The sequence below is a fragment of the Molossus molossus genome, unplaced genomic scaffold (assembly GCF_014108415.1).
Source record: "Molossus molossus isolate mMolMol1 unplaced genomic scaffold, mMolMol1.p scaffold_m16_p_2, whole genome shotgun sequence".
NCBI classification, from domain to species: Eukaryota; Metazoa; Chordata; class Mammalia; order Chiroptera; family Molossidae; genus Molossus; species Molossus molossus.
In genome coordinates this window covers 65,032,544-65,042,733 of record NW_023425355.1, presented here as the reverse complement: position 1 = coordinate 65,042,733, position 10,190 = coordinate 65,032,544, and positions in this window count along the sequence as shown.

The window sequence follows — 10,190 nt, the reverse complement described above, 5'->3', positions numbered from 1 at the left end:
TCCTGCATGTCCCCCACTGGGGATGGGGCCCACAACCTGGGCATGTGCCTGACCAGGAATTGAACTGGCAACCTCTTGGTGCATGGGTCAACATTCAACTACTGAGCCACACCAGTCAGGTATTTATTTATTTATTTATTTATTTATTTATTTATTTATTTATTTTTATTCCTCACCCAAGGATATTTTTTTATTTATTATCAGATAGAATTGGAGGGAGGGCAAGAGACAGAGACAGAGAGAAACATCGATGTGATAGAGCTACATCAACTGGTTGCCTCTCGCATGACCCCAACCAGAGCTGGGATGAACCATAACCAAGTTACATGCATGCCCTTGACCGGAATTGAACCCAAGACTCATTGGTCTGTGGGCCGACTCCCTAACTGCTGAGCCAAACTGGCCAGGGCTACCCTCTTTTTTCTTTTTTTTTTTTTTTTTTTTTTTTTTTTTTTTAATCCTCACCCGAGGACATTTTTCCATTTTTTTTTGTTCAGGTAGAGCGGGAGGGAGATAGAGGAACAGAGAGAGAGAGAGAGAAACATCGACGTGAAAGGGACACATCGAGTGGCTGCCACCCGCACGACCAACCAGGGCCGGGGACAAACTGCAACCGAGGCACGCGCCCTTAGCGGGAACCGAACCTGGGTCTCTCAGGACCGCAGGCCGACGCTCTAACCGCTGAGCCAAACCGGCCAGGGCCCCTCTTTTTTCTTAATATTACCATGGAGGGATATCCTTCCTTCTATTTAAGGCTAACCCATTCATTTATATTCTGGATTCTTTTCCCTTCTTCCCAGGAAACTTATGCCATCAATTAAGTTATTTCCTATATCTTTAACTAATCCTTCCCTATTGGATTCTTTTTTGTTGTTTTTAAACATGGTATAGGCTTTCTTATGTTCAAACAAATAGACAAACAAACCTCTCTCAGTCCCTTAGTCCCCTCAGATATTGAACAATATCACTCATACCTTTAAACACAAATTTCTAGAATTGTCTACATTTCTGGTTCCATTTCTTCACCTCAACCCACTCCAATTTGTTTTCTGCCCCACACAACTCCACTGAAATAGCTCTTGAGAAGGTCACAATGACACCCATGTTGCTAAATCCACCCTTCTTGGCAACTCACCAATATTCACTGCAAATGATCACCCTCTTTCTTGACGTATTCTATTTTTTTTTTTTGGATTTTTGAGAATTCTCACTCCCTTGATTTTCCTTTAATGTTTCTGACCATTTCTTGAGCTCTTTTGTTTTTCTTTTAATTTTTTATTAATTTATTTTTGTTACAAGTGTTTCTCCTTTTCCCCCCATTGTGGCTCCTTCATAATAACCTTTAAATGTTTGTTGTGATGTCACAGGGCTTTTCTTTGCCCACTTTACTTTTTGACTTAAAAAAATTATGCACTTCCATCACTTCAATTACCATATGTGAGGTGATGATTCTATTTCTTATCTTTAATTTAGCTCTCTCTTCTGAGCTCCAGAGTCATACACCTGACTATTTGTTATATCTACCTGTATATCTTTTAAACACTTCAAATTCAGTATTTCCAAAACCAAACTCATTATTTATCCACCCCACTTCCTGAAACCAATCGTGGCCCTTCTCTATTATGCCTTACCTCAAGCAAATAAAGCATTATCATTTTTTGTCATTCTTGACATCTTTTTTTTTTTTACAAGATCCCATTATGAAAATCCTGTAGATTCCCCATCTCAAATATTTTTCAAATGTATTCACTGCTTTCCATCACTGTACTCCAAGCTACCATTATGTTTCTACATCTACTTTTGTCCCCTCCAAACAATCCTCAGGCTAATACTTTTTAGTGACTTCTCATTCTCTTACTTTAAGGTCCAGATTTATTAATATAGCTTATAATGCCCGGCCTTCTAAATTCTCTGTTGTCATACTCTCCCCTTCTTTCAGTTCTTTGTAAGCCCCAAGTTCCTTCCTGCTTTATTATTTTTTATATGCTTATATTCTCTGTCTGGAAGGTAATACCCTCTATATTGGACTAAGTCATATTCCTACTTCAGGTCTCAATTTAAATGTTTCTTCTTCAGGACAACCTTCTCTGACCTCTCTAGACTATGACAGATCCTTGTAGTGACATCTCATAGCCACTTGTACTTCTCCTGTGGGAAGTATTTGTTGTAACTACTTATCTTTCATGTTATCCTATAAATTCTATGTGAGCAATGCTCTTTACCTTATGCTTTATTTCCAATGCTTAGCAAAATGCATGACAAATAGTTGGTTCTCAGTATATTGTGAATAATTGAATTAATATAAGCATAGTAATTATATAGAGAGCAATTAATTTCGGGTGGGAGTAGGGACCATGGAAGATTTTAAAGGGAAAAATTTTTTTAAATAAGTCTTGAGGAACACAAAGGGAGGTGCAGGCATTTTATCAATTTGAGACATGATTTGTAAAGATATAGAGGGAAAAGTATGAACCCTAAAAGCAAAAGATGTTTGTAGCAACTTAGAGTTGTCCAGTGTGGCCATAACACAGGATAGAATGGAAGAAGATGAGACTATAAAGTAGTAGGTTGGTTATGATTATGAATGTCTTTGTGTATACCATCTTATTAATAATATTTGGCAGCATCTAAGAGAAACAGCAGGTGTAATTGCGTGTTATAGAAAATTCAGAATTCAGAGCAGAGTAACAGGTACCAGGAAATGACTAACATAAAAAATATAAAGCAAAATGGCTATATAAAATTCCTCCTTTTCTTTGTGATTTCATTTATCTGTTTGGAGGCTCTGTAGAGACCTGAATCCCTATTTCTAGTGACCAGAGAATGTGTGGGATCCGCTTGAGTTTCCAAGTTATTAGAAAAATGTGTGAGTATATAGAGGAATGAGGAGTCATGGCACCCTCTTGCAGGCCTTTCGGCACAACTCTTCAGGTCAGTAGAAAAGTAATGTCTCTCCCCTGGCCTGTGTGGCTCAGTGAACTGAGTGTTTCCCCATGAACTGAGAGGTGCTGGTTTGATTCCAGGTCTGGGTTGCTGGTTTGATACCCAGTGCGGGATGTGCAGGAAGCAGCCAATTGATGTTTCTCTCTCTCCCTTCCTGTCTCTCTCTATTTCTATCTTAAAAAAAAAAAAGCAATAAAAACATATTTTAAAGAAATGATGCCTCTCCATGCTTCTTGTGTATTCCTTTTTCAGTTTGGTAAATACATCACAACTTTCATTGATTTTTTTTTCTTTTTTCTTTTTTTTTCAGGAGTCTTGGACTTTCCTAGAGGAGATTTGGAAGTCTTTAAGCAATTGGTATTCAGTATTGTAATGTCTGATATTTTTAAGGGACATATTTAGAAACAGAACACACCTACACTGACCTTTTCTTTGAGTGGCTGCCTTTGCTAACGTCATAGCAAATGCATTTAGGAATTGCTCATTCATGGGGGTTGTTCAGAAGCAGGGGAAGGAAAGTGTCCTGGTAATTGACAACAGCAGCAAAGCAGTACAGAAAAGAGCAGAGGTATTCAGACATGATGAATGAAGTCATTTTTGCTTTGAAAAGACTGTTAGCTTACAGGAAGTACAAGGGATGGAAACACATAAAAAAAGATTGGTGCTTCTTAATTTGGAGGGTAGATCCATATAGAACCTTAAATTCTTGGTTGAATATTTATTTGTTTGTTTTGACACAGGATCATAAACATTGTCATGATTTTCATCTCACTTCTATTCTCAACTACTTGAACGTTGAATAAGGGGGTTAGATTAAATTATCTCTACACCCCTACTCATTCTAACATTTGACAAATCTATGATTGAGTATCTTTATACATTTTATAGTGGAAAAGAGATTATATATGACTAGGAGATGGGCAGTAGACAGAGTTCAATTTCTTTTCAAGTAAGAGAGTGGATTTTGTGTATGTGTTTTGATATATAATTTATGGTTTCACAATTTCCAGCTTAGAGAGAGTTTGCGACAATAAAATTACATTCTGCCTAATAAATTCACCTACACTCTGTGTGTGGGTAGGGAACCTACTACAGAAGAGTGTGTTAGCTAAGAGAGTCATGATCTGGAGGTGGTGATACAGGTAGGCTCTTGTTTGAAATGGGGATACTGAAGAAGAGGGAGAAAAAGATTAAGTATAGCTTTAATATATATATATTTTATATATATTATATATATATATATTTTATATATATATATATTACCCCTATGTTTATAGCAGCACTATTTACAATAGCTAAGATCTGGAAACAACCCAAGTGTCCATTAGTAGATGAGTGGATAAAAAGCTGTGGTACATGTACACAATGGAATACTATGCAGCTGTAAGAAAGAAAGATCTCTTATCCTTTGAGATGACATGGAGGCACCTGGAGAGTATTATGCTAGGTGAAACAAGCCAGGCAGAGAAAGATAAATATCACATGATCTCACTTATTTGTGGAATATAATGAACTAAACAAATTGATGAACAAAATTGACCCAGAGACATAGAGGTAGGGTATAGACTGACAAACCTCAGAAGAGGAGATATTGAGGGGGAAGAGATAAACTACAGAACTTATAAGCATGTATATATAACCAATGGACATAGAGAACAAAGCTGGGGGTGAGGCTGGAGGGTTGGGGAGGAGGGTGTCAATGAGATAAAAAGGAGAAACATCTGTATCTAAAACAAAATAATTAATTTAAAATTTTTTAAATTAAATAAGTTTTTAATAAAAGTTTTGGAAAAACACTAGGAATAGTTATCAACTTGTCAACTGAAGCAGAGATGATTTCTACTCATCCCCTCAATGAAACCTCTTCAATGTAGACTTCCATACTATACTTTTATTCATTGTTTCACTAATGGGAGAAGGAGACAGTATTAAAGACCTTCAGAATTAGGGAAAAGGAAATAATGTAAAAAGAAGCAGCTCATAGGTATCCTCTCTCTTCTAATTCTCATCCCTTTGACAGAGGGGGTCCAAGGATCGAATGAATCCTCTTCTTACCTTCTTCTATGTCTTCCACACAAACACTTTTAACAACAAAATTTAAGAGGGGAAAAAAGAAAACGCTGAAAGGAGTGGGAGAGCAAGGGCTAGTTTATGACAGTGTCCCTGCTCCATCCAGTTATTACATTTATTAGAATTTTGTTGAAAGCTGCAAAAGGGATGCACTAGAATATAGGGGATATGTTGAAGGGAAGTCAAGAGAGAGATATTTGGGCATCAACATTAAACCACATAGCTCATATTTTTTTCAGAGAATTATAGCACATGGTGTCACATTTTACTGTTCAGCGTGCTATATTAGGTACATATTTTGCCAATTCTTAACTTATGCTTCCCCATAACATTAAAATATTGTGTCAGTGATAAAAAAAATGCGGGAAAGTGAAATTTAGAACACAAAACACAGGTAATCAAATCCATACTCAGATCACTTATCTGAAACACACAGGTAAAGGAGAGCACATGCTTGCACAATGATAACTCTGCATCTTAAAGTAATGTTTTCAAAACAATAACTAAACAAAGGTAAATCATAGAATGAAAGTAAAGTAATTGAATAGTCAGAGTTAGGTGAGTTTTTATCATAAAATATTTTATGTACAGCATAAGTTCTGGAAAAATGATGGTTCCCAAATCCATAATTTCTTTATAATCAGGAGATCTTTGGGACTCTTTTTCTGGCCAATGCTTCAATCTCAGTAGTGACTTGATCTTTTCAACTGTTGGAATTATTGGTCTATTTTCAGAAACATTTATTCTCATGTGGGTCTTAGGCAGCACATTGTCCTTGAAGACAGCTGGCAAGGGAACAACATGCTTGCAAGCTTCTAACTGGCCTGGGAAAGATGAAATTTGCCACCCGAATTGCCAAGGGAACAAGTACACAGTGTCCTTTTGCCCTAATGAGATTCAAAGTTGGTGGAGAACAGGGATCTTCCTAATTTTCAGTTACTTAGAGTATCCAGAAAGATAGAATTGAACTGTGAAATACAGAGTAAGGGTTACAATGACCCAGAATTTTATTTTTATTTGTTTGTTTGTTTATTTATTTATTTTTGAAGTGTCCAAAACGGGCAGCTTTTATATCTTTTAGACAAGGAAATAATAAATTTGTGACGAATTGACAGGACAAAAGGGTTTGGGTTCATGGTAGTAAATTGGTGAAGAAGTAACAAGCTTCGTTCATGCAGCCTTCTTGGCCCTAAATTCCCTCTCTCTGGTGAGAAGGATGCGGTCTACCCTCCCAATACAGGGAGAGATTTGGTTTGTGCCTTCGGGAGAAAGGAGAGTCAGTGTGTTCTTCCCATACCAGCTGTTTTTTAAGTAATTTTAATTCAAAAAGCAGCATATTTTGGGGTAGTTTATTCTGTCCTGCAATTTATATCTGTCTTAAGATGTGGTAAACGAGTATAAACGTTCCCACAGATTCTTCAATGACTTAGTTTAAGCCGTATGAAAATTATTCCATAAGGCACATAACTATTTATTTATTTCTGTTACAGATGTTTCCCCTTTTTCACCCACTGATTACTCCCTCCCTCTCTCTCCCCACCCTGTCCCCACCTTTGTTGTCCATGTCCATTGTTCACACATACATGCATATAAATTCAGTACTTTATGTCTCTCCCCAAGCCCCTCTTCAGGGGATTGTCAGTTAGTACCAAACTTCGACGTCTCTGGCACTACCCCATTCTTCAGACTGTTATGTTCATTATATTCCACAAATAAGTGAGATCATGTGATATTTGTCTTTCTCTGCTTGGCTTGTTTCACTTAGGATAATACTTTCCAGGTCCCACCATGTTATCTCAAAGGATAAGAGATCTTTCTTTCTTACAGCTGCATAGTACTCCATTGTGTATATGGACCACAGCTTTTTTATATGTTCATCTACTAATGGACACTTGGGCTGTTTCCAGGTCTTAGCTATAGTAAATAGTGCTGCTATTAACAGGGGAGTACGTATATTCTTTCTGATTGGTGTTTCAGGCTTGTTAGGGTATATTCCTAGAAGTGAGATCACTGGGTCAAATGGCAATTTAATTTTTAATTTTTGAGGTAACACCATTTGTTTTCCATAGTTGCTGCACCAGTCTGCATTTCCACCAGCAGTGTACGAGAGTCCCCCTTTCTCCACACCCTCGCCAACACTTCTTGTTTGATGGTTTGTTGATGGCAGCCATTCTGACAGGTGTGAGGTGATACCTCACTGTTGTTTTAATTTGCATCTCTCTGATGATTAGTGATGTTGAGCATTTCTTCATATGTCTTTTAGCCATTTGTATTTCCTGTATGGAGAGGTGTCTATTTAGTTCCTCTGCCCATTTTTTAATTGGGTTCTTTGTCTTCCTTTTGTGGAGTTGTATGAGCACTCTATATATATTGGAAATTAACCCCTTATCTAATGTATCATTGGCAATAATGCTCTCCCATAGACTGGGTTGACTTTCCATTTTGGTGGTTGTTTCTTTTGCTGTGCAGAAGCTTTTGAGTTTGATGTAATCACATGTGTTCATTTTTCCTTTGTTTCTGTTGCCTTAAGTGATATATCAGAGAAAATTCTGCTGCGTATGATATCTGAAATTTTGTTGCCTACATTTTCTTCTAGGATTTTTATGGATTCATGAGTCACATTTAAGTCTTTTATCCATTTTGAGTTTATTCTTGTGTAGGGTGTAAGTTGATGGTCTAGTTTTATTATTTTTTTGCATGCAGTTGTGCAATTTTTCCAACACCATTTATTAAAGAGGCTGTCTTTACTCCACTGTGTGCTCTTGCCCTTTTTGCCAAATATTAATTGAGCATATTGTCTTGGGTCTATTTCTGGGTTCTCTATTCTGTTCCATTGATCTATCTGCCTGTTCTTGTACCAGTACTAGGCTGTATTGATTACAGTGGCTTTGTAGTATAACCTGAAATCTAGTAATGTGATTCCTCCAACTTTGTTCTTCTTTTGCGAGATTGCTGTGGCTATTCAAGGTCTTTTTTGGTTCCATATGAACTTTTGAAGTATTTGTTCTATTTCTGTGAAGTATGCCATTGGTATTTTGATGGGGATTGCATCGAATCTATAGATTGCTTTGGATAGTATGGACATTTTAATGATGTCAATTCTTCCAATCCATGAACAAGGTATGTGCTTCCACTTTTTTATATCTTCCTCTATTACTTTTTCTAATGACCTGTAGTTTTCTTAAAATAGGTTCTTTATTTATTTGGTTAAGTTTCTTCCTAGGTATCTTTATTTTTTTGCTACAATGATAAATGTTGTTGTTTTTTTTTATTTCTCTTTCTATGATTTCATCTTTGGTGTATAAGAATGCTATCGATTTCTTGATATTAATTTTGTATCCTACCATTTTGCCAAATTCATTTATTAAGTCTAGTAAATTTTTGATGGAGTCTTTGGGGGTTTTCTGTGTATAGTATCATATCGTCTGTGAAAAATGACTGTTTCACTTCCTTCTTTCCAATTCGGATCCCTTTTATTTTTTCTTCCTGTCTGATTGCTGTGGCTAAGACTTCCAGTACTATGTTAAAAAAGAGTGGCGCAAGTAGGCATCCTTGTCTTGTTCCTGTTCTTAAGGGAAATGCTTTTAGTTTTTGCCCATTGAGTATGATGTTGGCTGTAGATGTTTCATATATGGCCTGTATGATATCGAGATATGATCCCTCTATTTCTAGATTGCTAAACGTTTTTATCAGAAATGGTTGCTGGATTTTGTTGTATGCTTTTTCAGCATGTATTGATATGATCATATGTTTTTTAGCTTTTATTTTGTTTATGTGGTATATCACCTTTATTGATTTGTGAATATTGTACCAGCCTTGCATCCCTGGGATGAATCTCACTTGGTCATGGTAAAAATTTTTTTTGATGTATTGCTGGATTCAATTTGCTAGTATTTTGTTCAGGATTTGGGGATCTATGTATATTAGGGTTTATTAGACTATAGTTTTCTTTCTTTGTAGGGTCTTTATCTGGTTTTGGAATTAGAATTATGGTGGCCTCATAAAATGAGTTTGGAATTCTTCCTTGTTTTTAAATTTTTTAAAAAATTTTTTGAAATTGTTTCACGAGAATGGGTATTAGTTCTTCTTTGAATGTTCAGTAAAATTCCCTGGTGAAGCCATCCAGGCCTGGGCTTTTGTTTGCTGGGAGAGTCTTGATTACATCTTCAATATCTTTTGTTGTTATTGGTCTGTTCAAGTTTTCTATCTCTTCCCAGTTCAGTTCCGGGAGACTACGTGTTTCTAGAAATTTCTCCATTTCACTTAGATTACAATGACCCAGAATTTTAGCAGAACTTAAATTTCTGTTAAATTTTCTCTGAATTAACCTAAAGCATGGGTCTCTTGGAAAAATAGCTAAGAACTCAGAGGAAAAAGCCTGTTCCTGGAAGAAAAGAGTTATGTTCCAATTCTGGCTTGAAATCTTATTTTTAGTTTGATTTTAAACATGTTACTTTTCGAATATAAATATTAAATTTATTATTTATTAAACAGAAGAATTTTTTTTCTGGCTATGTAACTTGAGCTCATCAAATGACTTTAGAGGACAACAATCTTAAATTTACCACATGGTGGAGAGGGGAGTGCTGGGAATTGAACAAGTGAAAATGTAGGAGTGTTTCAGTGTGCTTCACAGATAAATTTCAAGGGGAATGTGACTGTCAATTCTACTCATTCAACTGTATCATTAGCGGGTATGCCTGACACTTTGCCTCTTTTCCCTATCAATTTTATTACTTCTATGCACTAAATTGTGTCCTCTCCCCCCTCCCCACTGTCTCAAATTCACATATTGAAGCCTATCTTCTAATGTGGTGGTTATTTGTGGTTATTTGAGAACCTTTGAGAGGTAATTAGGTTTATATGAGGTCAGGAGGGTAGTGTTTGATCATGACATTAATACTGTCATTATGAAGAAACTCCAGAGCACTCTCTGCTCTATCTCTTTCTCTCTCTCTCTCTCTTCCATGTGAGGACACAGCAAGAAGATGATCATCTATAAGCCAGGAAGAGAACTCTCACTAGATATTGACATTGCTGGCATCGAATCTTAAACTTCCGGCCTCCAAAACTGAGAAAATAAATTTATGTTTTTCAAGCCAGACAGTGGTGTTTTTTATGGCAGCCTGAGCAGAAAATGTCAATTACTGTCTTAAACAGGGCCCGTCATGCGACCT